A 26,374-nucleotide genomic window follows, 5' to 3' on the forward strand; every position below is an offset into this window, starting at 1 on the left:
GCAGCTCCACGCCGGAAGCTTCCCTCCTCCCCCGCCTCTCCGAAGTAGCCCCGCCCCTCCTCCCCATTGGGCAGCGCTGGGAAATGGGGCGGGAGGGAAGAAGGAGCCGGGAGTGGGCGGGGCCGTCGGGTCACGTGGGCCCGTCCCCCGCCGATGTGGTCAGCGGCTGCGGGGTCACGTGATTCGTTGCCTACGCGCGGTGGAGCCGGGTGCAGATGGCGGACGCCGAGGCTGACGCGGCCCTGCAGCCCGAGATGCCCCGGTTGGCCGCCGGCCTCAGCGCTCGGCTCCGGCAGCTGCAGGCGGAGCTCAGCGAGCAGGGGGTGGGCGAGGGCTCGTCGGGCGCCTATTGCCGGGACTTCTGTCAGGTGAGCGGGGCGGGCCTGGCGCGAGGGCGGTTATTTGGGGGGGGCGGAGGCGGGCGGGCGCGCGCGCGGGACGCTTGGAGGGGGGGAGGGTCAGGCTCGGCCGCTGGAGGAGGTTTGGGGCGCCGAGGCCCCGCGGAGGAGGAGGAGGAGGCTGAGGCGCAGGGGGCGGCGGCGGCGGCGAGCCGTTGCCTGGCGCTGGGGAGGCGGGGCCGAGGGACCGTCCCTGTAGGGAGGCTCCGCCGACGCCGCTTCCCGTTTCTTCGGGCTTCGCGGGAGGTTCGGGTTCCGGGACCCGATGGCCGTCGCTCTTCTCGGGGGGCTCCCGCCCTTCTCCCCCCAGCCCAGCGCGCTCAGGCTTTCTCCGCGCCCGCTTCCGGATGCTGGGGTTTTCGGCGCGCTCTCCCCGCCCCGCCGCCTCTTTTTGTGGCAGCGCCGGAATTGATGGAGGAAGAGGAGCAGTCGGTTAAACGGGAGCGGGGGGGGGGGCTTCTTTAAACGAAATCCACGACACCCCTCCCTCCTTCCGCGGACTCTTTATCTTTTCCTTGTCTGTTTTCACCCACATTATGACCCCTTTCGCCGTAGCTTTCTAACAGCTGTAGTTGAGGGTGTTATCAGTTGTCCGAGTTCTCTCTTATCTCCCTCCCCCAGTTTACTTAAAATCCTTACAACAATCTGGTGCGATCTAGTCCTGCTTTGGCTACCTGTCCTGCTTATTACTAGTTGTTTCCATAGCTTGCTAGTTGTTTCCATAGCTCCCCCCCCCCCAATCGTACATAATTAAGATTTTTATGAACTGAAGTTTTCACAGTCCTGGTTTAGGCCATGAGTTCTTAGTGAAATTTAGAAAATAACTTAAACAGAATGTTGAGGTGGTTCACATGTCACGTGTCTGGGGTGGCTCAAAACTCCCAAGATTGCCGTGATGACCATGGGGCTGTCATAGCATATCGCTGGCTCAACACATTTGGCAGGCCACACTTTGGATCTTGTTTTCTCTACTGCACAGGAAGAAGTTGATCTGAAAGTTTGGAATGTTGACACCAGCTCCTTATCATGGTCAAATTGCTTCCTGTTGAAATTTAGGCTTTCAGCACCTTTCCTCCTATGCAGAGATAGGGGGGACCTATTAAGATGGTCTGTCCTCAGATGCTAATGGATCCTGTGTGTTTTCGGACGGCTCTTAGTTGCCCTGTATGTTGATGACCTCAGTTGGGAGACAAAGAAAATGTGTCCTTGTTAATTCTCCTTTGCCTATCAGTTGCTTTTTATACCATTGACCATGGTATCCTTCTGGAGCAAATGTCGAAGTTAGAGGTGGGTGGCACTGCTTTGCGTTGGTTCAGGTCCTACTTGGACGATCATTTCCAGAGGGGGATGGTTGGGGACTGCTCTTTGGCCCTTCAATGTGGGGTTCCTCAGGGTTCTATTTAATCACCTATGCTATTTAACACCAACATGAAACAGCTGAGTGGGGTTATCTGGAAGTTTGGAGTACGCTGTTAGCAATATATTGATGACACATAGCTCTGCTTCTTCTTTATACTTGCAGGTGCAGCAGTTGATGTGCTGGACCATTGTCTTTCCTCAGTAAAAGACTGGATGGGAGCCAGCAACGGAAGCTCAATCAAGAGAAGACTGTTAGTGGGTGGTTTCCTAGACCGGATGGATGGGAGGTGGCCTGCTCTTATGGGGTTACACTCCCTCTGAAGGAGCAGGTACATTGCTTGGGGGTACTTCTAGATGCTTTGCTGTTGCTTGAGGTTTAGGTCACCTCAGTTGCGCGAAATGCCTTCCATCAGTTTCAGCTGCTGGCCCAACTGTGCCCCTATCTGGACAGGGATAGAGCCCAACTTCTATCATCTATGCTGTGGTAACTTCTAGCAATGCATTATATGTGCAGCAGCTTCTGATGATGGTTCAGAAAATTAAGCTAGTGTAGAATTCCTCTGCTAGGTTGCTCACCACGGTATGACAGTTTGAGCATATTACACTGATCCTGGCCTAATTGCACTCGCTTCCAATCGGTTTCCTGGCCCAGTTCAAAGTGCTGGTTTTGTCCTATAAAGTCTTAAACTGTTCATGACTGCAATACCTCAAAGACTACGTATCCCCATGTGAACCAACCCAAAATCTGCAGTCCTCTTTGGAGGCCCTTTGTGTGCCTCCTCAATGAGAGGTTAGGAGGATGGCAAAAGGAGAACAGGCCTCTATTAATGTAACTCCCCATTTGTGGAATGTTCTCCCCGGGGAGGCTCGCCTAACACCTTCATTATACATCTTTAAGTGTCAGGTGAAAATGTTCCTATTCAATCAGGCATTCAGCTGATTAACATTCTAAGTCCTCTTAAATGTTTTTTTGTGGGAGGTGGGGTCATGGGTTTGTCTTGTTCTTATTTTTATTTTGTGTTTTTATGCTGTCAACCACCCTAAGATCTTGGATGAAGGGAGGTAAATAAATAACTTAAATATTTAATCATGATTGGTGAGGAAAACACAACAATATTAAAACTCCACAATATATGCAGTGTAAAAAAAACTGATTTCAACTTCCAAGGGAGTGAAACTGTTAAAGGGTTTGCAGGGTGAGTACTTATTCACACAGTGCATAGTTCAACTATGAAACTCACTCCCCCTGCTCCCAATCCTAAATCTTCCAAAATTCAGCTTCAGTTGCTTTCCTAGTGATCGCTAGATGGGAATTTGCATTTTTCATAGCTGCCACATCCTGGGTCAACACCTTCATTGAGCTATCCACTGCAATCCCAAGGTCTCATTCCTGGTCATTTCCTGCCAGTTCAGGCTCAGTGAGTGTATATGTGAAATGAGGATGGTGATTCTGTCACTAGGGGGCAGCCTCACCCTATAGTCACTTCTGAAACATGATCAACACTATAAAGTTGAGGGGTTAGGAGACTTCACACCTTCAATTGACCATTATATGGCCTTTATGCCCCTAAGTGAAGCTGAGTGATGGACTTTCACTGGCTAGAATTGGGTGGATCTGTTGTAATCCAAGGCTCCACTTTGCATTTAAAGGATTGCCTTGCCCAACTCTGGTCATGCCTTTCGCAGCCCTCGTTAATGCATTATGACGCAGTAGAACAGGAAGCCCCCAGGTCCAAAACCTGTTTCCTGTTATTCATTCTTCATCTTTTGCCTCCAGCTGGAACCTAATTTCCTGGAAGCTGCAGATGCAAACAGGGCCATGGAAAGGCTTTGACACGCAATAATGCCCGGAAAAGGGAATCAAGGCCCAGAACAGGTAGAAACTGGAGTGCAAAGAGCCACCTGTTCACACCACTAATCAATGCACTAGCAGAAATATGAGAAACAGGGAGTGAATAAGAGGCTGGGCTTTTCTAGATAACCATTTTATTGTGTGATAAATGTACAATTGTTACATGGGATCTAAACACCCCTCCACCACTAACAGTACATTTGTTGCAGAGAAGTGGCATTATCCTAGTACTCATACATTGAGCAATATTTTATTATTTGCTAGTAAAAAGTCAGCATTCCCCCAGCAACATCCATCTCCTTTATTAAGAAAAATGTATTCTAGAATTGTCAGAATCAGACCTTGAGTGTGGTGAGACCTACACTTTGGAATGCCCTCCAATTATATATTAGATAAATGCCATCTCTATCGTCTTTTGGCACTTGTTGAAGACTTTCCTCTTTTGATAAACCTTCAAATGGAGATTGTGATCCCAATTGGTATCTGCAATGCACAAAAGCTGTAGGAGCATGTGGCCTGGGCTGGATGCCTCTACTTGGTCAGTCAGCCAGTGGCCTTTCCCATCTGCACTGCCTGTGACACTTTGGAAGAAAAGAACAAGCTGAGATAAGCAAGCGCTGCTGGCATCAGGGCCCTGTTATGAGGCTTTCCCTGTTAGCCTCCATTTCATGTTCAGCAGTGAACCAAAGATGGCTTTGGCTCAAGCAAAGGACTGTGGGAAATGACCTTCCCACCTTGACCATATGCACAGTCTTGTAGTTTGATTTCTCTATGTTTTACTTTCATACCAATGAGGTCATGAGGATCCGGAAAGTTCCTTGATTGACTCACCAGGAAGCTAGGCTGCCAAATGCAGATTATTTGCATCTAAAAGTTCCTTCATGGAGCTATGGAAACAAGCTTGTATAGAAATGTAGAGGCATACCAGATGGGATCTGCAGGCAAGGTAGCCTGACTCACCAGGAAGCCACTCCTTCTGACATGTGAAATCTCTAAGATAAACCTTTTGGATAAGTGACCCTTGTTTGTTTGTGTATCCCAATCTACCTCTTACGAAAAGTGTCCGTATTACATTACATGCCCCACCCCAGCTACGCCCCTGTCTGGGAGGGTCCAGATCACACACAGGACAGGCTAAATGATCTTTTGGGGCCAGTGTATTTTTGAGACCATGTGGGCGGCAATTTCACAAAGGGTCCCCCTATACACATGTCCATCAGCCCCCATGTTAACAGCCCCAGCACAGGAGGGTGGAGACAGCTGGGGAAGTGATGGATTGCTGTCTCCACCACCCACCTTCTTAACTACAGCCAGTTGAGGGAGTAGCCCTGGATGTCAGCTCCCTCCTCCTCAGTCTTAGTATTGCACTTGTAGAGTGCCAATCGAGATAATTGAGTTAATATATTTTTTAAACGAATGGCCATGAGCATTTGTCGTCTCATCACTGAGATAGGACAACCAATCCCCACCCATTTGAATTTAGAGCCAAGAGAGAACAGGTTAATGTAACGTGGCACATGTATTTCTTATTTACACTTTTGCTTGCAGAAGAACATTGTAGGGTGTGGAAGCTTGCCACTTTTTACACCCCAAAGATAAACATGTTTACTCAGACATCTCACTGTTTCCTGCCTATTAAACAGAGTTTAATTGCAGCCTTAATTATTGTTGATCCAATACAGTGGTGCCCCGCAAGACGAACGCCTCGCAAGACGGAAAACCCGCTAGACGAAAGGGTTTTCCGTTTTGGAGGCGCTTCGCAAAACGAATTTCCCTATGGGCTTGCTTCGCAAGATGAAATGTCTTGCGGGTTCCCCCCTTTTTTTCCCCTTTTCCTAAGCCGCTAAGCCGCTTATCAGCTGATCTGCTAAAAGCCGCTAAACTGCTAATAGTGCTAATCCGCTAAGCTGTCAATGGGCTTGCTTCGCAAGACGAAAAAACCGCTATACGAAGAGCCTCACGGAACGGATTAATTTCGTCTTGCGAGGCACCACTGTAATCCTTTTACTTGTAACCTTCGTTTGAGCAAGTTGTCACACCCTGTCCTAGTGGCATATAAAGAATAGACGCAGAACAGATATATTTATTATATTTGAGTTTCCTTCACGTTGGCATATTGAGATTTGCCAGGGATCAAACCCAGGACCTTGGACATGCAAGGCACATGCTCTGCTATTGAGCTACTTCTTCAAATGCTGATCCTTTTAAATATTAACTTTCCGAATGCTGAAGCCAGGGCCAGTGAATCAATAAAGGAAGTGGGTTTTAATGTGCAAATAATCTCATCTTTAATGTAAATGAATAAAACCTGTGGTTTTAAAACAAATAAACGTGTCCAGACTTTTATTGACTAGAGAAGCTGCCACACCTGCCTCTGTATTGAGACATAGGCAGTTACATTGGCTGTGTACACACTTTAACTCTGAAGCACATTTGGAGCACATTATTTCCCTCAATAATTCTGAGTACTGCAGTTCATCCACGAGAGAGTAATGACTCCCAGCAACCCTTCACAAACTACAGTACCCAGAATTATTTGATAAAAAGAAGGTGCTTTGAATTTGCTTTAAAAGTGTTGCGTATAAATAGCCATGAATTAGAATATTTTCCCTATGATGATAAGCCCGCACTGAACCACTGCAGCCCAAGACAAACTTGAGTCAGTGTGGTGTAGTGGTTAAGAGCGGTGGACTCTTAATCTGAGGAACCGGGTTCGTGTCTCCGCTCCTCCACATGCAGCCGCTGGGTGACCTTGGGCCAGTCACACTTATTTGAAGTCTCTCAGCCCCACTCACCTCACAGAGTGTTTGTTGTGGGGGAGGAAGGGAAAGGAGAATGTTAGCCGCTTTGAGACTCCTTAAAGGGAGTGAATGGCGGGATATCAAATCCAAACTCCTCCTCCTCCTCCTCCTCTTCTAGTGTTCAGCCTACAAAACACTATATGACTTGGTTCTGAGTAAACCAGCATCGGAGCTGGTTGCAAGTTTAAGAGGGTAGTTCAGTATGTTAAGGAGCTATATCCAGGGTGCATTAGACGTTCTCAAACAGGCTATATCTCGGGGTAGAGCATATGTTTTGCACATTAGTATATGTTTTTTCCCCTCGCAATAACAGATCCTGGGGTCATATAGTGAAGCTGAGTGGACTTGGGAACATAGCATACTGCCTTATACTTTGCAAAAACATTGGTTTGGTCTATCAAATTCATTATAATCTACACTGACACTTACTGAATCAGACCATTTGTCTGTCTAGCTTAATATTTTCTCCCTTGTTTCTCAGACTTAAGTCCTCAGCTGTTGTTGGGACTTGAACTTCCATCATCTCTGACCACTGGTCCTGTGCTGAAGGGTAATTGCTCTCCAGGGTTTCATAAGTTGTTGATGAGAATTATATTATTTATAACCCACCCAACTGGCTGGATTTCCCTAGCCACTCTGGGCAGTTTACAATATATATCAAACAAAATAAAATGTCAAACTTTTTTATTAAAAAAAAACAACAACCATTCCCAGCTTAAATGAACTGCTGCATTGCAGGGGCTGGACTAAATTACTCTGGGGGTCCACATTTCTCTTGATTCTATGCTGGGGATCCAACCTAGAATCTTCTGTCTTGACTCCCAGGCTGTGGCTGTGGCTATGGCAAAAGCAAGACCCTATTGGGGTGTTAATGCTGCGAACCCCTCCATTGTAGGCTCAGGTTGAATATATTTGAAAGTAAACCATAAAGACACCACAGTCTCTGCTGTGTTCCATTTCCAAAGGAAACATGAACCCTGGGTAACCCCCTGGAATCTCACACCACTTAAGAGACTTATGTATTCATACACATACTTTCATTGCTCTTTCCTGATTCCTTATTATTGCTTCCTTTTACTTCCTCTTGTTTTGTTAGCTTGTTATTATAATTTAAGGTATTGTAAACTGCATTGAATGGGCATTTTGCCCAGAAAGGATGGCGTTACATTACAATGTACCAATGTTATACACAAACTAATTATCCAAGTGGTGAAAAATGCTTACTCTGGGTTTGTTTTTTCCAATGAGGTCACAGGAAGCTTAGGAGTGATTTTGTATTTGTTTACAAATATGCAGGCTTATGCTTAGGTGAAGCTCACAGTTTAGCATGTCCCAAAAGTTTACTTCTCCCTCCCCGTCAGATTTCTGGGGGAGCACCACCAGAACTAAACAAAAACAAATAAGCTCTGCCTTGCTCTCAGGCTGACCCACAGTAATCTACAGACATGGATTACCACATTCCTTAGGAGTAGACAGGAAAAAAACTGCTCCCTCACAGGACAGTCACTGGACATTGTTAGAATTGGCTAATTTCCTTAACCGAAGTGGGGAAAATAGTGCTTAAGATTTTGTTGGTCTCCAATTCCCATCAGCCCCAGCTAGCATGGCTTAATGGGCAGGGATGATAAAAGAGTTGAACCCCCATAAAACATCTGAAGGGTTACAGTCTCCTCACCCATTTTTAACAAAGGAGTGGACAACTTTGACAGGGTTCTTTCCAAGTCCAAGGCTCTGGCCATGAGTCAAACCATCTCTTAAGTTGTAAGGGACTCCAGGAGGCCGTCCTGCCCATCCCCCAACAAGATAACCCCCACCGAAACCATCACAGTAGTAGGAGCAGTAATGTACTTGTGGCTAAGATCATGTAGTTGTAGTATTCAATTAAAGTAAAGGTAAAGGTACCCCTGCCCGTATGGGCCAGTCGTGTCCGACTCGGGGGTTGCGCGCCCATCTCGCTTAAGAGGTGTCCAGAGACACTTCCGGGTCACGTGTCAGTGTCAGTCCAGAGTCCAGAGACACTTCCGGGTCAGTGTGACGAAGCTGCTCTGGCGAGCCAGAGCAGCACACGGAAACGCCGTTTACCTTCCCGCTATAAAGCGGTACCTATTTATCTACTTGCACCTAAGAGTGCTTTCGAACTGCTAGGTGGGCAGGAGCTGGGACCGAACGACGGGAGCTCACCCCGCCGCGGGGATTCGAACCGCCAACCATGCGATCGGCAAGTCCTAGGCGCTGAGGTTTTACCCACAGCGCCACCCGCGTCAATTACACCCTGATAAATACTGTAGGTTCTTGTATACCTGATCATTTTGACTGGGAAATAGGTGGCACAGCCTTCACTCTGCTGATAAACCTTAACCACAAAAATAGGGGTGGGAAGCCTGTGTTTCTCCAGATGTTGTCCCCAGAATAAATACCTTTGTGCTATTTTTGAGCTCCCCAAGGCAACTGACACTTCCATTCTCTGGAAGCTGCTCTTTGTTTAGTGATGGCCTAAATGCATATCCTTGCCCTTAAGCATTGGCTAACATTAAAAAGGAGGATAAGGTCAATTTTAGTACTTTCAGCTTTCAAAGAGATGCTGAGTCTGACTTCATCTTGGAATCAAGTCATTGATAAGTATGGCCTTTCTTTGGACATTCTGGGTTCATTAGACTTGTAGATGGCATCTCACCACATGTAATCTCATGTTTTAAAACATTATCTTTGTGCTGGTTGCACTTCTAGTTGTCTGTCCAAATGTGCCCCTTTGTATGCCAAACTACTGATTCAGATTCCTAGCCCTCACTATGTAACCAGCATCACAAATATCAAATGAAGAGAAACCCTTGCAGCTCTGCGGCTCCAGCTTATTATGTGCTCTGCCATAGTTGAAGAATGCTATCACTGGATCCCCTATGAAGAGAGACTATTTCCTGGTTTGCCCAATCATTAGGTCCAGTCGTGGCCAACTCTGGGGTTGCGGCACTCATCTCGCTTTATTGGCCGAGGGAGCTGGTGTACAGCTTCTGGGTCATGTGACCAGCATTACTAAGCCGCTTCTGGTGAACCAGAGCAGCGCACGGAAACACCATTTACCTTCCTGCCGGAGCGGTACCTATTTATCTACTTGCACTTTGGCATGCTTTCAAACTGCTAGGTTGGCAGGAGCAGGGACCAAGCAATGGGAGCTCACCCCGTCGCAGGGATTTGAACCGCCGACCTGATCAGGAAGTCCTAGGCTCTGGTTTAACCCACACCACCACCCGCGTCCCTCCCTTTACACCTCTGAAAAAATGGCCTGTTTTGCCTTTATAGTGACAATTTTAAGGAAAAATGTTTGTGGGGATGTTAAGTTAAATTCTGAAGGGGAGCAAACTTTTATCTTAAAAAATGCCTGGTTTGAATAATTATTTTGATCCTGCAACTTTTTAAATTCTGTTTTTATTCTGTTTTATGTGTTTTCTCTTTTGTAATGGTTTTGGCTTAACAAATAAATAATAACAGATGTTGGACTACCCTACCCATCATCCACAGCACAGCCAATAGTCAGGAATGTAGTCCAACAACATCTGGAAGGGAACAGGTCCCACACCCCTGCATTAAAGGTTGTTTTTTTAATATTTAAAGCTTTTGTATACAGTACTGCTTACTGTCAGAAGTCACCCCGAAGCACTTTATACATATCAATCAAAACTCTATGACACAGAATTGTAAAATACAACTGAAACATCAGTCACAATACCATTATAATAAACACAAGATTATCAAGGGAGACAAAGACTTAAAATAACCTAGATATGTTGACCTCCAAGAGCTTGGGAAAACAAGAACGTCTTCACCCTGTGGCAAAATTCCATCAGCGTTCTATCCATCCCTCTGGGGGAAGGGAGTTCCGTAACTGGGTGCACCTACAGAGGTTATGTACTTTAACAACTAAATTAGTGTAAAGTTACATGGCTGTCAAGGGCATCCAGCCCAGTCCAGTGCACATTTTATTTGGAATATTTTATTATTCCTGTGGGGCTTACTCTCAAGTAGGAATGAGTGAAGATGTCAGTTTTTGTTTGTTGCTCATTTTTCCACTCTTAATTCAGTTTTAATTTCACATCACTTTGTGACTTTTGAAAAATAGTCCTTATGAAAATTCATCAGCATTTTAATGGTGATTTTTTTCCAATTTTTAGTATTAATATTATTATTATATTACATTTGTATACCGTCCTTCATCCGTACATCTCAGGGCAGTTCACAACATAAAATAAGATACAGAGGATTGCTTCATGGGATCAGTAAGAAACTAAGTAGCAGTGCTTTCTCAACATTTCCCCCCTAAGTCAGAGGAAGACTCGTCTACTGAATTTTAGGATACAGTAAAAGCTATACCTTTGAGAACATTTTTGAAAATGTTAATATGCAATTTTGCCTAATATACACATTTCTGCAAAGCAATTTCTCTTAATACAGTGCACCTTTGTGCACATTACATTACTTGCCTAGAGAAGTGTGAATTTCGAAAGCTAACAGTGTTTTGGTTTGCGTCTTATTTTGGAAAGTGAGAATTAGGCAGGTTCACCTTTAAATGCAGACTGAATTGAATTTTCCACCACCGCTACTCCTGATTAAGTTTGCATGTAGTAGGTGCTGCTTGACACAGTTACACAATTCCATATATTTGAATCAGCCAGTTCTACCTGTTTGTTCACTGACTAATCCTATAGCAACTTCCTACCATCACCGCACAGTCAAAAGGACACACAGGAACATATATCTACATTCTGTTCCCAGGCTGTCACTGAAAGGTTGTCTAAACAGCAAAACATATACTTCCTCCCTTCCTTTTCCTGTAGACGAAAGGTTCTCAAAGTTTCTATCGGGGGTGTTGTGTGTGTTGCTTGAGGGGCTTGCAAACTACCAAGGTTCACCAGTCACAAAGAAAATGGTGTGGGGTGGAGCCAATCACCAAATGTTGGAAGATAGTGCAATCTTGGTGCAACTGGTAGATACCAAAATAATCTTCTAATGATATCTAACCCCACTTTGCAAATTGCTAAAAACATTGCCACAGCAACTTCCTTGTGGCAAACAGCTCGATAGGGCAGTTTCCTATACAGCTATTAGCTCTGGAAGTATTGTGACCCAGCTCCACATCTTAGCAAGAATTTGCTCTCCCCCCCTGCCCTGCCTCTCATATTGTTATTAACTTTTGCAATTTCATCTCCCCCTTTTCCATCTTATCCTCCCTCCCACATACTGCCAATTTCTTTCATCCCTCCTTTTTCATTTTCCTCCAACTATTATGCCATTTCTTTATATTCCCAATTTCTTGCTTTAAAATATTAATATTTTATATATTTTCCTTAATTGTTGTTGGCACCTCCTCTCCAGCCCTTCTCTGACTCTCAGCAGCCTTTACTCACCATGCAGGGAGACAGTTTCCCTCATGGTATTTTTAAGACTCTGAGGAACCGAGGGACAAAATCATAGAATTCTAAAGTCGGAAGGTACTGTGAGGGTCATCTAGTCCAAATGCCTGCAATGCAGGAATATGCAGGTGGCCCCTTATAGGGATCAAACCTGTAACCTTGGCATTATCAGTACTGTACCAGGCTCTAAGCAACAGCTATCCTCACTGGAACTTGTGTCAATATCATCCCTTCCCCAGCTAAAAAAACAACCGAAAAGTGAATACACATATAGTAGCTTAAAGATTTTGAGGTCAGTACAATTCACATTTGTGTGTGTCCATTTACAATGTATAGCCCTGCTTCGGTCCATCTGCATATGGGGCTCCTCTTCATGTTCTGTGAAGCAATATAAAATTTAAGACTTTCCATTTTCTACAAAGCAACTGCTCAATGTGACAGTACAGGATTGGGCCACTAAAGCTCCTGGGAGAGACTTTCGCTTTTGTTTGTTTATTGTTTTTCACCTCAATTTGCTTTTAACTTGTTTTTTTAACTCCTTGTGATTTTACTGTTTGGCTCAGGGCCAGATTTAGGTTTGATGAGGTCCTAATCTACTGAAGGTAATGAGGCCCTTTATATGTCCAGCTGTCCTTTGTCAACAACAAATGGCCTTGTTTTTGTGTTGAATATATGCTATATGGTAATTTATGGACCTAATAGGTATCTAAAGCCGTTTGCCACTGTTGCTGTATGTAGCTTTTATTTTATTTGTTTTTTATCTTATAGTTTGGAAATGTACATCCAGTTTCCCCCCTTTAAATTATTTGAGGTATAAGAGCTATAATATATATAATATAATATATATTTGAGGTACAAGAGCTATAAATCCGCGGCAGCAGCGGCATATAAATATTTCTATAAGGCGGACAAGCAAGATTCATCTCCCGCTGCCAAGGGCTTGGACTTGGCTCCCTCTCTCTCAGCGCAGCCCTGGTCGCGTCCAGACAGAGGCCAAGAGCGCAACAGGTTCGCACCGGAGAGCCTGGTTCTTTAACTCCGAGTAATCCCACTGCCCGAGGCGGCCGCGCTCATTCACTCCCCAAGGCTGCGCTCCGAGGGACACTGACGAGCGTTGGGGGCGGATGGAACTCGCAGGCTCCCTCCCTTCTCTCACTCTCCCCCGCCCCTCCCCTCTTCATTATGTTCTTCTCCCCTCGGCTTCTGTTCTTCTCCCCGTTCTCTTTCCTCCTCCCCCTTCCCTCTCCGCCAATCAGCGCCCGGCGACGTCGCGAGCTCCCCGGCTCCGGTTGGCTGGCGCCGCGCGCGCCGCCTGCCCATTCCTTTTGTGTACATGCTGAGGGGAAAAGAGAGGAACGCGAATGCGCGTGTCTGTCTTTCGCCCTCCCTCCCTCCCTGCCGGCGCGCGATTGGCCCGGCTTTCAATTGGGGGAATTCGGAGCGCCGCTGCGTGACGCGCGCGCGCCCGCTTTCTCTCCCGCTTCCCTCCCCGCCCCCTAACAACCCACTTCTCTCTCTCTCTCTCTCTCTCTCTCTCTCTCTCTCTCTCTCTCTCTCTCTCTCCCTCGGCGCGTGGGGCGGGCGGGGACTCGGGCGACCCTGCACAGCCCAGAGCAGAAGCCCCACCAAGGCTTCCCGACCCCAACTCCGGGGGCTGAAGGAAGGTAGCCAGGCAGCCCAACAGACCGACCAGGAACGGTGAGTGACCGACTGACTGGCAGACAAGCCTGGGCAGGTTTCCTCGGAAGCCAGTCCCGTTGTGCCCACCGGGGGTTGGGCTGGGGGGCTTCCCCCTCTCGGCAGCCTGAGGGGCTCCCCTGGCCCCGGGGGTGGTTCTTGCAAAGCAGCCGAGTTTCCCGCTTGTGGGTCGGTGGGTAGGGTTTTCCAAAAGAAAAGAGGTGTGCAGGACTGAGGAGGGAAGGCAAGTCGTCTTTTCATTGGGACTTTTTTGGGGGGGGGAGGATGAGAGGAGGATGAGAGGAGTTTCTTTTCCTCGCCTTTGTTTCTTCACTTCCCCACTCCCCCCTTACAAAGAATTCAGACCCTCTTGAACCCAGCCTCGTTTCTGCGTTCTGAGAAACTCTGGTGGGGAAGGGTCCCTACTCTGCAGGAAGTGGGCTTTCTTTGGAAACGGGGGGGGGGGGTTGGCTTTGAAACAAAAGTAAACTCGGATCCCAGGATAAGCCCCCCCCCCCTCCTGGAGGAATGTGGGTTTGCTTTAAGTCGGAAATGAACTTGGCTTTGAGGCTGGGGGCCAGTGGTGGGCTGCTTAAGTATGTGTGTGTGTGTGTGTGTGTGAGAGAGAGAGAGAGAGGGGGGTATGTTTTAGTGTTTTCCTTTTAAAACCAGTATGCCTTGATCTGATCTTAGGGGGCGCGGGTGAACTTTGCTGCTAGGTCTCTGTAGTCTCTTGTTAGGTCTCAGTTCTAATAGCATTGAGATATGAAGAGGCCCACGTTTCCTGTGTGCAGGGGACAGGGGTGGTATGGCATCAAAATTTCTGTTTCCTTGGTAATGACAGAGAGGCTGAGAAAATGCAGGGTGGGTTGGAAACCTTTCGCAATTTTGTAAATACTCTGTGCCTGGACTCTCGTGGGAGGTGGGGGGTTCCGTTCCTCCTGAAGCTTGTATCTAAATTCAATTGCTTAATTGACACCATGACATCTGAAGCTGTATACAGTATTTCCCTCCTCTATTCAAGGAGATCAATGGGCCATTCCCTCTTCCCCCAATGCATATGCCCAATGCATATGCATATGCTTCCTTAGGTATGGCTCATGTGTGTTGCTGGGGGGGGGGGCAAGTTGAAGATCCTATTTATATGTGGCAGCCTGAAGCGGGCTCTAGATCTTGTGCTGAAACAATACTGGTACAGCAGTGACTGTATGAGAAATCCCAACCAAACACAAACCCAGTCTGTGGGGACAGATCAGTGTTGTTGGAATCTACAGGTGTGGTGACATATCTTCTTGGTCTCTTGAGTTTTTCATATGCCCAGCAAAGGTTTATTTAAAGCACTGCAATTTTATTTGTAGCTGTAGAGCGTCTTTGGTCATCCAGAACCTCCAAAGGACTTACTGTATTTAAGTAAGTAGACCTTTTCCTAGCTTTTTCCTAGAGTCTGACAGTGAGTTAAAATATGACATTTTGAAGTCTCAGTTTCTCTTTGCAACAAAAGTATTTTTGGCTAAGAGATGGTAAGTTTTATGTCTAGACTAAGATAGGAACCTGGAAGGTTAGCACCTTGCTTATAACTAAAGCCAATTTAAATTTATTGGACAAAGGATATTGGATTGCATCATGTTAGCCTGTGTCGATAGAAGCACTGCCTGGAGACTTCCTTCCTTCCTTTTGGTCTTGGTGTTTTGTGCTTATGTAGTGCACAGCATGGAATCTAGGGGGTCAGCTGCTCTCGTTCCATCCATTCCTTTATTATGGTGTCTCTGGGTTGAACTTCTGCTAATTTAATAACTTTGAGACAAATCCACATTAGTGTCATTCTGGAATTCACTGTGGGCCTTTCTGTCTTCTCCCTTCTCATTTTAAGTAGGTTGTTCACTATGCAGACACAGGCTACAGCCAAACTAGTTTGTCTTGAAGGCACGTTGGGTTGTGCAAGACCTCAGCAAGGGGAGCGGCAATGCAAAGTGTTGCACATGTTGTTGGCACTAGGCCTAAAGATGGGTAGAAGTGTGGATCATAATCCTACTGAGATGCATAAAGAGTAGCATCATACTCTGTGTCCGCTTTGGGTTCACTTGCCTAAGATCAAGTGCTGTGAAAATATGGGATTGATAGGTATTTGGGGAAAGCAGTTGAGAGATGTAGAAAAGCTAGCCAAGTGACAAAGGAGCAGCACAGGGCAGTGGGCAAGCTAGTGTGTCCAGTTAGATTTCTGGGTGTTTGTGCACCAAATATTGGGTAATATTAGGACATGGGTCACCAGTGCCTACAGAGACCTTGCCTTGCATGTGTGGAGTATTTATTCCACTCCTCCCCCTACTGAATTTATGCTTGAAAGAAGGCAGTAAAAGTTTTTTTTATGCCTAATTGTGGCATGGGGATGATAGGTCGGCGGTTACAGGTGGGGGAGAGAGAGAGAGAGACTTTTTCTGTTTTGCAAATCTGCTTATTGGCTCCAAAGGGTTAACAACCCCTGTTTTAGGAAGATAACTTGATTTTGCTAAATTCAAGGAGATATTGCTCTAGAATAGGGTGGTCCAGTGTGCAGCCCTTGAGGCTTTTTTGGTGCCCCTCAGCAACATTTGACGCCCCTCTTGCACTGCCTTCACAAAGTCCGGTAAGCAAGGCCATGCGCACAAGGCAGTGTGTGGCCTGTGGGTTCTGTGTCGAAGTACCCTTGTGGCCCACTTGTTATGAAAAGTTGGGCAGCCCTGCTCTAGAATCATTCTTTTGGCTTGTATTTTGTTTCACTCCCCACTCCCCAGAGCTTAAAACGAGCTCCTGGTTCCTTTGCTGCAGCAAGGGGCATTTTCACTACTGATGGCCAGTGGAAGCATGCCTTCCTCCAGGAAAAACGAAGCAGCTTCCAATGAATCCACTGCTAAAACGGATGTGTGGTGCTCCTTGCAAACAGACTGCAGTTTGAACTAACACTCTGGGCTTTGAAGTGTAGTGTCGCCTGACATCGTAGTGACATCAAGTGGGCAACCTGGCTCACCTGTCAGATTTGGCCCACCAGCTGGAAGAGGTTCCCCACCCATGTGTTGCACCATAATGGTGACTTTCATTTTTAGTTCCTGCCATGCTTCCTGTAAGGGGAAGAAGATAGCATATGGGCAAGCAAGTGGTGATTCATGCATGCTGTCTATAGTCTGGGTATCCCTACTGGTGGTGAATTGTAACAGATATGTGATTCAATAATGATGTGAAAGAAGCTTGTCTAGTTTTCTTATTTTAAGAAAGTTCTTGAGGGCAGGTGTCTAAATTAGAGGAATTAATGGATATGCAGTTAGCCTACCTCCCTCAAGGAAGGACTTCACATTAATGTAAAATGCATATTTGCAATTGATTTATAGCTTTGCTTCGGTCACAGGTCTGTTTACACTGGTGCAGTTAGTTCTATGACTTCGGGAATATAACTTTTGTGGGGCTGCGCTGACAAGGTACTTGTTCACAATTGGGAGTTGTAGGGGTGCCCTGATAAGATATCAGTTCACAATTGTGTAGGTGTACTGTACAAGCCTATAGTATTCAGGGATGCAGTTAAGTGCTGCAGCAGCATGGCTGGGGCTGCAAGTTAGACTGGAGACATGTTCAGGGATTTAAGAAAATTTCACATGCCTGGCTGCTGTGCGCAGTATTGGGAACTAAGATATATTAGCTAGGTGCCAAATGGTTCCTTAAACCAAGGTTACAGTCACTAGAACAGAATGTTTAGTTGCCATTTTTGGGCAAGATAGCTCTAAAGTCTTATTTTTCAAACTTTAGAGCCATCTTGCCCAAAAATGGCAACTATAATATTGGTTTAAGGAGGTATTTTGTACCTAGCTTATATATCTGAGTTTCTAACACTGGTTCTGGCAACCATAGCCTAGGTTTAAAGTGCATTTGGCTCCTAGTTTTTGTATCTCTGTTTCTAACACTAGCTAGGAATTGGTAATATGTTTGCCGCTGATATTCTTGGATCCCATACAACACCCTAATAGTCAAAGTATTTTGTCAGAACGGACCAGAAACAGTTACAAGAAAGCATTTATTTGTCTCCAATCTGTACTTCGATGTTCTTTCCTGATGACGTTTTGTAACTTGCAAACCTGCTCCCCCCCCCCCCCCAAACAGACTACCAGAAGTTTGTCTGGCCAAATATGTTACCTTGCCTTTTACTCTTCTGATAGTAGACAGAATCTTCCTTGGGTTTTGTCTTTCTCACAAATAATTTTCTCACTACACTTTGTCCCTTGGCTGGAGCAAGTGCCCTCCAGTTCATGGCTTTGCAAACTGGCTGAGTTTCCCACCTCAGATCTGATAATAGCCAAGTCTTCTAAGGCTGGGGAGCACAGAGAATGTAATCACTACTTCTGTAACCACTGGTGCTATGTTTTCATTTTTGGGGATTCCATGGGATTATTGCCAACCCTCATATTTTCTTTTGAATCCTTGTGCTGTGTGAATTTCATGTTTTGGGGTTCTTTTCTTCTTCTTTACTTTTCAATAGACTTACTTTTGGCCTTGGTTATGTATGTGTCTGTAGAAGGACGGGGTGTGTTGGGAAAGGCTGGCCTATCAACCCTCAAAGAGAGATTTCTTTTGAGGTTCAGCTTCTAGCGTCTGGCCTCTTTAACGGCCTCCAGACAGAGCGTGGTTACAAACAGCAGCCAAGGATAATTTCAAAGCTGCGTTCCCTTGGCACTCATCCATCCCGCTGAAGTGACTTCTGCACACAGAGTGCTTGTGCTAATGCTGATGAGTACCGGGTCTGTTTGTGGGGGGTTAATGGGGAACCACCTAATAGGCACACTGAGAAAAATTGTCAGGACTTGAGATGGCTGACTGTTTCTGAAAGAATTCAGACACTTCCCTTTTGTTTCCTTTCCTTTCTTTTTTTGGCATCTATTGCCACATGATAGGAATCACATGGGTTGATCGATCTTTCTTTTTGGTTTTTCAAAACATAGATCGTGAGCCTGTGTGCACCGAGAATTTTTCTCAATTGTTTTGTGCAGTGACTAATTTTAGATGTTTGATAAATAAAACAAGATGGTTTGGAATAGATTTAATGGACCTTTGGTCTGATCCAGCAAGGCTCTTAATTCCAGCCCACTTCAGCAGAGAACTGTGGAGCTTTCAGGGAGAGGCAACATGGGGGGAAATAGAGTGTTCTTCTCCTATGAATTGCCTGGCCTTGGAGGTTGTGCAGCAGCTGAGATACACCTCTACCCCATTATCCTGATTGCCACAGTGGCCAGAGAGATACCACTGTGGAGCCCAGAAGCAAGGCATGGGTGCAATGGCTCTTCCTATCCTTTTCCTCTGGTAGTCCCGTGGCACGCTGCCTCTGAACCGTGAGGTTCCATTAAGCTACAATGACCAATAACTGCAGAGAACCTCTCCCTGAGTTTGTCTGATCCTCTTTTAAAGCCATCTTGAACCAGTGGCCATTGTCCTGCCTGGTAGAAGCAAATTGCACAAGCTAGCCTGTTACAGATAGGTAGCCGTGTTGGTCTGCCATGGTCAAAACAAAATAAAAAAATTCCTTCCAGTAGCACCTTAAAGACCAACTGAGTTACCTAGAACTAACTCAGTTGGTCTTTAAGGTGCTACTGGAAGAAGCTAGCCTGTGTCCACTGTACTTTCTTTTGTATATCCTAAATTGACAGGATGATCCTGAGTGTATCGTCAGGGAGGGAGGGGAAAAATATATATTTCGTTTTCCTTACCATGCATAATGCTGTAAGCTTCAAGCAATATTCTTTCTCTTGTCTCTTTATAAAAAAATGTCTTCAGATTTGTTAGCCTTTTCTTGTCGGAACAGCATTCCAACCCTTTGATTATTTTGGGTACCATTTCCCACATATTTTGCAGCTTTTGGGTTGGTGTAACTGAGACAGAGAGATGACATCACAATTGCCTCCATGTGTGCATGTGTAGATACAGATAAAGCCCTGCTGAATCAGGCCAGATGTGATTATTCCCTGCAGCTGGTTCACAGAGGCATGGCTCTGGCAGTGGAGCTAGGACATGCTGATCATGACTAGTAGCCATTGATAGCCTTGTCCTCCATGAATGAGCCCAGTTCTAAATCATCCAAGTTGGCGGCCATTACTACAGATTGTACGAGCAAATTCATAGTTTAACTATACGTAGTAAGTCAATTAGATTTTTATAGTGTTCACTGTTCTGCGAGCTCTGAACACACAAATGTGTGCGCACACACACAAACATGCACATGGACATCATCAAGGGTGTCATCGTCTTAACAGATTAAAGGGCTTGAGGGATCAGAGGCCAAATGAATAAAATTCTTTTTTAAAAAAAGATTAGTGTCCCGCCCCCTTGTGGGATAGGGGACGGGGACTCTGCAATTCTATGATTTTAACTCACTGAAGACTGCATGGGAAACTACAATAAAAAAGGCACCTTAGGCACATTGTCACCAGTCACTGTTGACTTAGTGGCTTATATGAGGGTGTTAAGATGCTGCCTTTACAATAGCAGCCTTTCTGTATGAGTAGCATGTGTGCATTGTTGCCATGTGATTATTGCTGAATTGTGGCTTAAGAAGTGATTGTTGGCAATGATCCACTCCATAGAAGTTCCAGTTACAGATAGGTAGCCGTGTTGGTCTGCCATAGTCAAAACAAAACAAATTCCTTCCAGTAGCACCTTAAAGACCAACTAAGTCAGTTCTTGGTATGAGCTTTCGTGTGCATGCACACGAAAGCTCATACCAAGAACTGACTTAGTTGGTCCATAGAAGTTGTGCAACATGTCCTTGTAAATATTTGAAGAGGGGTTAGCCTAGGTGACTTTGGAGGCTGCACCCTGTTCTTTGACTTTAAGACTACGGCGACAGACACTCCTTGAAGCTTATAGCAATTCTTGGTTCAGTTGTGTTAGATCATAATCTACAGGTAGGGCACCATATTTCTTTTTAATATGGTGGGAAGGCTGCATATGCAAAAGGCAGGGGGGTTGAAACCCGAGGGCCAGAGCTTCCTCTGCCCAGTCAGCACTTATTCCAGAATTTCTAGCCCTTTAAGAAAAATTAGGCACTAACAGTTGCATCTTGGCAACCCGTGGGTTGTCTAAGCAACAGAACGCTAAGTCTCCTGTTCGCTAGGGAAGTGTGGAGCTGAATCACAGGGAATATACCACTGCCTAACCTACAGCAAGACTTCTGTGCCTCCCCCTGTGGGATAATGAATAAACTAAGCAGCAAAGAATCGACTTCTTGAATAGAAAGTATAAAAGACCCTGAGTAGTGATTGGTTCTGGAGGGGGGTTCTTTTAGTGCTATTTCTGTTGTTCCGGGATGTGCTGTGTGCCATAGGTGCAACTGAATTATTCTTAATTATTCGGTCAGTTTTGTCTCTGTGCAGTGCATTAATTTGAAGAAAGAAATCTGGAATGATTGTCAAATGGCATGATTCGGTATGGAAAACTGTTCTGTTCCCTGTTGGAAGTACTGACTGCTGGTAGTGATTAACTCCCATTCCCGTTCTGTACACGTTGCACATTCCTGACCCCATTCTCTCTGTCTCTCTCTCTCCCCCCCCCGTTTCCTCATCCTACTTTGCACTAGCAGCTTTCCACTTCCTGTTTAAATTGGCTGCGTGCTGTTGGTTTCATGTGGCGATGTTGCATTGCTGTGTGAAAATGCCAGGTTCTGCCTCTATGCTTTTTCCTTCTGCCCTGCCATATGCACTAGTTCTAAGTTGACCTCTCTCTTCACCCTCCCCGATTCATTGCAGAAACTGCATGGAGATTGGGAGCAAAAAAGTGCTGCACTCCAAGAATTAAGGACGACCTCTCTGATCTAGCTGAGGAAACAGAACTGCACAGGTGGGCATCCTTAATTGCTTGCATTTTCCAATATATTTCCAATCACAGTTCATACAGTTATAGATCCCCTCCTTCTTTGGGCATGGCAGTTGTAGGTGACCATTTCTCTGCACTGCCCATGGTCTCTCATTATGAGGCACTCCCTTCTCCCAGATGAATTGGGGATGATGAACCCAGATGAACCCAGAAGCCAAGTCTGGACAAGGGAATGGTTATGGTCTCAAGGGAGGAGAGGAGTTTTTCTGATGCAGGCTACAGGCTCCCTTTGCTTCTGTTGTCTTTCCCAACAGTCAACTCCTCTAATGTGAAGCGTAATGTGAAGCATTTCTATATGCCAGGAAACCCATGTCAGAGAATGCAGATGTCCTTGTGTGTAGGTGTAGACCTGAGTTTGGGGATTTGAGCCCTTATGCATTCAGCTGGAGGGGAAGCAGGGCCAACCTAGGTGCTGTGATACCCTTACAAGCCTTGTAGCTTTTTGTGGTGATGCTAGCAATCATGCCAGCTTGCTTAAGATATCTAAGCAGCTCACTTCCCCAGATATTCAAGACGTTGTTTTGCACTGAACACTAATCGCTAGGGAACATCACAGCCTTGTAAATAATTATTCAGGAGCATTCATCCATCCCTGGCTCAGTTTGCCTGTGTTTCTTCAGCTGACACAGTGCTGTCTCGGGTGTCAGTCTCTGCACTTTAAAGCTGGGATTGTCCAGTAACACAGCCCAAGACATGTAGTAATTTCTGTCTTCTGGCCTTTAAGAGCCAATGCTGTGGGAGGATTGGCACTGTTTAGTTAGAACAGATGTGCTTCCTTCTCATGCTTTATTGTTGGTGACATTTGTACATGTCTTATATGCATGATGTATATAAAAGGTGTTTGCGTTTGGAGCTGAATGTTTACATACAGTGGTGCCCCGCAAGACGAATGCCTCGCAAGACGAAAAACCCGCTAGACGAAAGGGTTTTCCGTTTTTTGAGGCGCTTCGCAAGACGAATTGCTCTATGGGCTTGCTTCGCAAGACGGAAACGTCTTGCGAGTCTTGTGATTTTTTTTACTCCCCCCCCCTTTTTCTAAGCCGCTAATAGCCGCTAAGCCGCTAATAGCGCTAATCCGCTAATAGGGTTGCTTCGCAAGACGAAAAAACCGCAAGACGAAGAGACTCGCGGAACGGATTCTTTTCGTCTTGCGAGGCACCACTGTACTTCTGAACGTATTGTTTAAGGAAAGTACCGTATTTTTTGCTCACCTTTTCCTAAAATCTGTGTGTGTCTTATGGAGCGAATGCAGGCTGCGCAGCTATCCCAGAAGCCAGAACAGCAAGAGGGATTGCTGCTTTCACTGCACAGCGATCCCTCTTGCTGTTCTGGCTTCTGAGATTCAGAATATTTTTTTTCTTGTTTTCCTCCTCCAAAAATTAGGTGCGTCTTGTGGTCTGGTGCGTCTTATAGAGTGAAAAATACGGTACTTTAGTAGGTGAACTGCTCCCATATGTATAGACATTATAGGAATGTCCACGTTCAGTAAAGGTATGTGATGTCCACATACATCCAGTGTTCATTCTTCTTGTTCCACCTGGCCTTTGGCTTGGAGTCAATTTGATTCCCTCCCCCTCTTTCTTTTTTCCTTTCTCCTCCTGTGATGAGGCTGCATTTTAATGTTTTAGTGTTGTATTTTAATCTTGTTTTTAAGTTGTATTCATTCAACTTGTTTTTATTATTGGTGGTTAGCCGCCCTGAGCCTGGCCTTGGCTGGGGAGGGCAGGGTATAAATAACATTTATTATTATTATTATTATTACATCATTGACAAAATAGCTAATTAGAGGTGGGCAGGTTTGTTAAACAGAAAAAAATGCCACCTATTCTTGTCATATACGCAGATGTCTTCTTGAAAAGATGATCTTTGTTCTTCACCATATGCACTCCATTCATAATAAGTTGTGCTGACTGCCTTTACCCTTCTGAATTTTATTCAGGAAGAGTCATCAATTTATTTTATGTGACAAATTTATAGGCTGCCTCGTAGGCCATGCCCTCACAAAGTGGTAAGCACAGAAACAATAAGAAAGACAACAAATGAGATGAATTATTATGAAGCAGCACCCAGGCCCAATGAAGCCTAAGTATTTCACTCTCTCTCCGTGTGGGGGGGGGGGAGAGGGAGAGAGAGAGCTTGAAAGTATAGCTGAAGAACACATTAAGAAAAGGCAGCCTGGAAAAGAGATGTTAAGTCCCACTTGAAAGCCTGCACTGACAGCAGCGTATGTAACTCACTCAGAAGGGAATTCCGTAACCATGAGGCCACCACTGAAAAGACCCCATCTTTTGTGCCTGGCAACCTTATTGCTCATACCAGTGGGCATATGACCAGGACCTCCATAGCTGATTTTAGTGAATGAGCAGGGTCATATAACCAGGCCTCAAGTTGTTAAGGGCTTGAAAAGGTCGGCACCAGTACTTTGAATGCTCTGAGGGGAGTTTTAAAAATGGATTTTAACATAGGAATTATAATCATTGTGAACCTTGCCATGGTAGGTGCAGTTACATTTATCCAGCGCTGAAAGCCAGGTGGTTTTGACCTACCAATACAGCCTTGGATCAAATTAGACTGGAAGCTGATAAGGAAAACCAGAGATTTAGCTGTTGCCTCTTTAGTACAGGCATCTCACACCTTTGGAGAGTTGAGAGGTGCTGCTCTTGATGAAATAAGTGAGTAGCCTAGCATCTGAACTGTTCCAGCTCATTGAGGAATTGAAAAGGCTCTTAGACATGCCTGGGTAAACATTATGAACTGGCACAGCAGCAGCTAATATTTTCCCCACTTCAGATTTCCAGCCTGAGGAAGAGTTCTCTGCAGTAAGTAATGCTGTCCAGCATTTTAAATAACTAGTTTTATTTATATATAAATAAAGTTGGGCCAACTTAAGACCGCACCCTGTTTGCCTTGGAGGGAAACACTGAATCTTTGGGGTGACATCGTCTTTACCTCCTGAGGAAAGGTTAATCTTGGTCTGAACTCTGTGGTTTTTGTGCTTTTCGTGTAATGGAATTGTGCAGATTCAGTGAAAGGAAGAAGCCTTGTAAGATCGCATGAAGTGTCAAATAATGGAATTGCTGTTGAGGATGCATGGCTGCAGTAAACCAGATTCTCTTGCTCTGGTTGTTCAAAGGTGGGCAAGAGAGGAGAGGAAGAGGACTGGAATTAGCAGCAAGTTTGTGAATAAACAGAGTTCTGCATGTGCCTGATTGCTAGTATTAGAGACTCAGTGGCAGGAAGAACATAAATGTTCTCCGAATCTTGTGAACATGAGTGGGTTGAGTGCTTTTGGCACTTGTGTCTCGCTTGTGGGCTTCCCATAAGCATCTGGCCTGTGAGAACAGCATGCTGAACTAAATGGGAATCACCAGAGTTCCTTCTTAAGCTTTTATCTCTCCATGTCATCTCCAGAAGGCCTGGCTTGGCTTAGAACATAAAGGTGGATGGTGCAGATACTCAGCATAGTTTCGCTCCTACCCTCCCCTTTGAGGAAGCCTTGCCTAGTGGAAGGAAAATACCTTCCTTACTGACAAAGCTGATAAGATCTCATTCCTGTGGAGGATTAAAAACCTCCCATGTGGCCCAGCTTTTCACACCCTGGTCAGAAATGTGCAGTGTGATTCTTGATGGGAACAGAATCACCAAGGAAGTTGCGAGGTCAGAACCTGTTTCTTTAGTAGTAGTCCTGGGAGTGGGGGGTGGTTAGTACTCAAGTTTCAAGTTGCCAGCTGGAAAATTGCTTTATTTGGCAATGTCCTGTGCATTCCACAGTGAGGATGTGTTTGATATGCAGACTTTTGAAAGAGACAGCTCTGTGCTGGGCTGTTTCAGTTTCGGTGCTTCAGGCCCTCCCCTCTTCTACTTACTGACTGAAGCCAATTGGCTATGAGTTCTTATTTTAGTCTCGGCCCATTCTTTGCCAAATTCAGCCAGGTTTTGAAAAGATGGTCAAAGCACATACTTCAGTTGCTGCCCTTCATCTTTTCCCTTAAACGTGAAGTTTCCTTCTGAAGTTTAGCCAGTTTCTGAACTTGCCTTCATTTCAGTTGAGAGAGAGAGAGAGTGAAGTACCCCATACTTGAAAAATGCAGACTGTGAGTGTGGAGGATAAAGAAAGTTCTTTTCTCATGCAGGACTTTGTTTTTCCCTTCTCGTGGTTCCCTAGGCAGGATTGGCCAATAAGTTCAACAGGAAAAGAGGCACATCCATTGCTCAGTACTAGCTATGAGCTTGTGAGTACGCTGCTTGTGATGGTTGGACTAATCTGCAGAGATCCCAATGAGGGTTTGACAGGGAAGGGGTGGGGGAAGTGTAGTTGGATAAGGTGAGCCATAAGGATGATGTGAAATGGAGCTGATAAATTATGGGAAAGAACTTGGTAAGCATCTCTGGAAAGTTCGCTCATCTTATGCCGGAGCTACTGAAGTCAAAAAAGGAAGAGGGTAGCACCAGTGTGAATTTTGAAGAGGTGAAACTCCCAAGGTGAAGAAAGCAATTTATTGAGTGTGCTTTCCAGTTTGACCAAGCCGTGGCTCTATTTTAAAGGCTCTTTCATTATTAATGTACTGGTTAATGAGCAGCCCATAACTTGTTCGTCATGTTGGTTGCTTCTATAATGTGACTTCTGGTTCCTAGAACTTCAGTCTAACATGGGTTGGCTACAAATTCCAGGGGGAAATAGTTCCTGGTGAAGAGATGGCCTGATTGTGTGGGGAGAGGCCCTTTGAGGGTAGTTGATTGGAGTTGAAGTGTCCTTCTGCACTTGATGTAGAAGCCTAGCTCATTATCATTACCTTCAAATCAATGACCTCTTGTTTTGTTTAAAGCTCTCTGAAGGAAGACTCAGTAGAAATGCATTTCCCAGGACCTGGAGCTTCTCCTATGTCTTGGTCTCTGAGTCCTAAACCTCTCTCTCCCACCCCCCAACCCCAAGAACTGACACTGGTAGCTGGATCAGGATCCTGATGAGATAAAGGGCTTTTTGGCCCCATGCTTTAT

General features: G+C 45.4%; 1 protein-coding gene across 3 annotated transcripts in view; it reads left to right on the forward strand.

Annotated features, from left to right (window-relative positions):
• The first annotated feature begins 194 nt into the window (after positions 1-194).
• LOC309345902 (beta-1,4-galactosyltransferase 3-like) overlaps positions 195-26,374 on the forward strand; it is a 37,036-nt gene continuing 10,856 nt past the window's right edge. The window contains exons 1-3 of one of the 3 annotated variants that reach the window (XM_081869373.1): positions 195-368; positions 1,921-2,086; positions 21,250-21,340. The gene's annotated coding sequence lies outside the window, so the exon portion shown is untranslated. Of the gene's footprint in view, positions 369-1,920; positions 2,087-13,380; positions 13,514-20,905; positions 20,930-21,249; positions 21,341-26,374 lie in introns of those variants that run through there. The other 2 variants (XM_081869372.1, XM_081869374.1) reach the window with 2 other exon arrangements.

The sequence above is a fragment of the Podarcis erhardii genome (assembly GCF_964252035.2).
Source record: "Podarcis erhardii genome assembly, chromosome: 7".
Classification (NCBI taxonomy): Eukaryota; Metazoa; Chordata; class Lepidosauria; order Squamata; family Lacertidae; genus Podarcis; species Podarcis erhardii.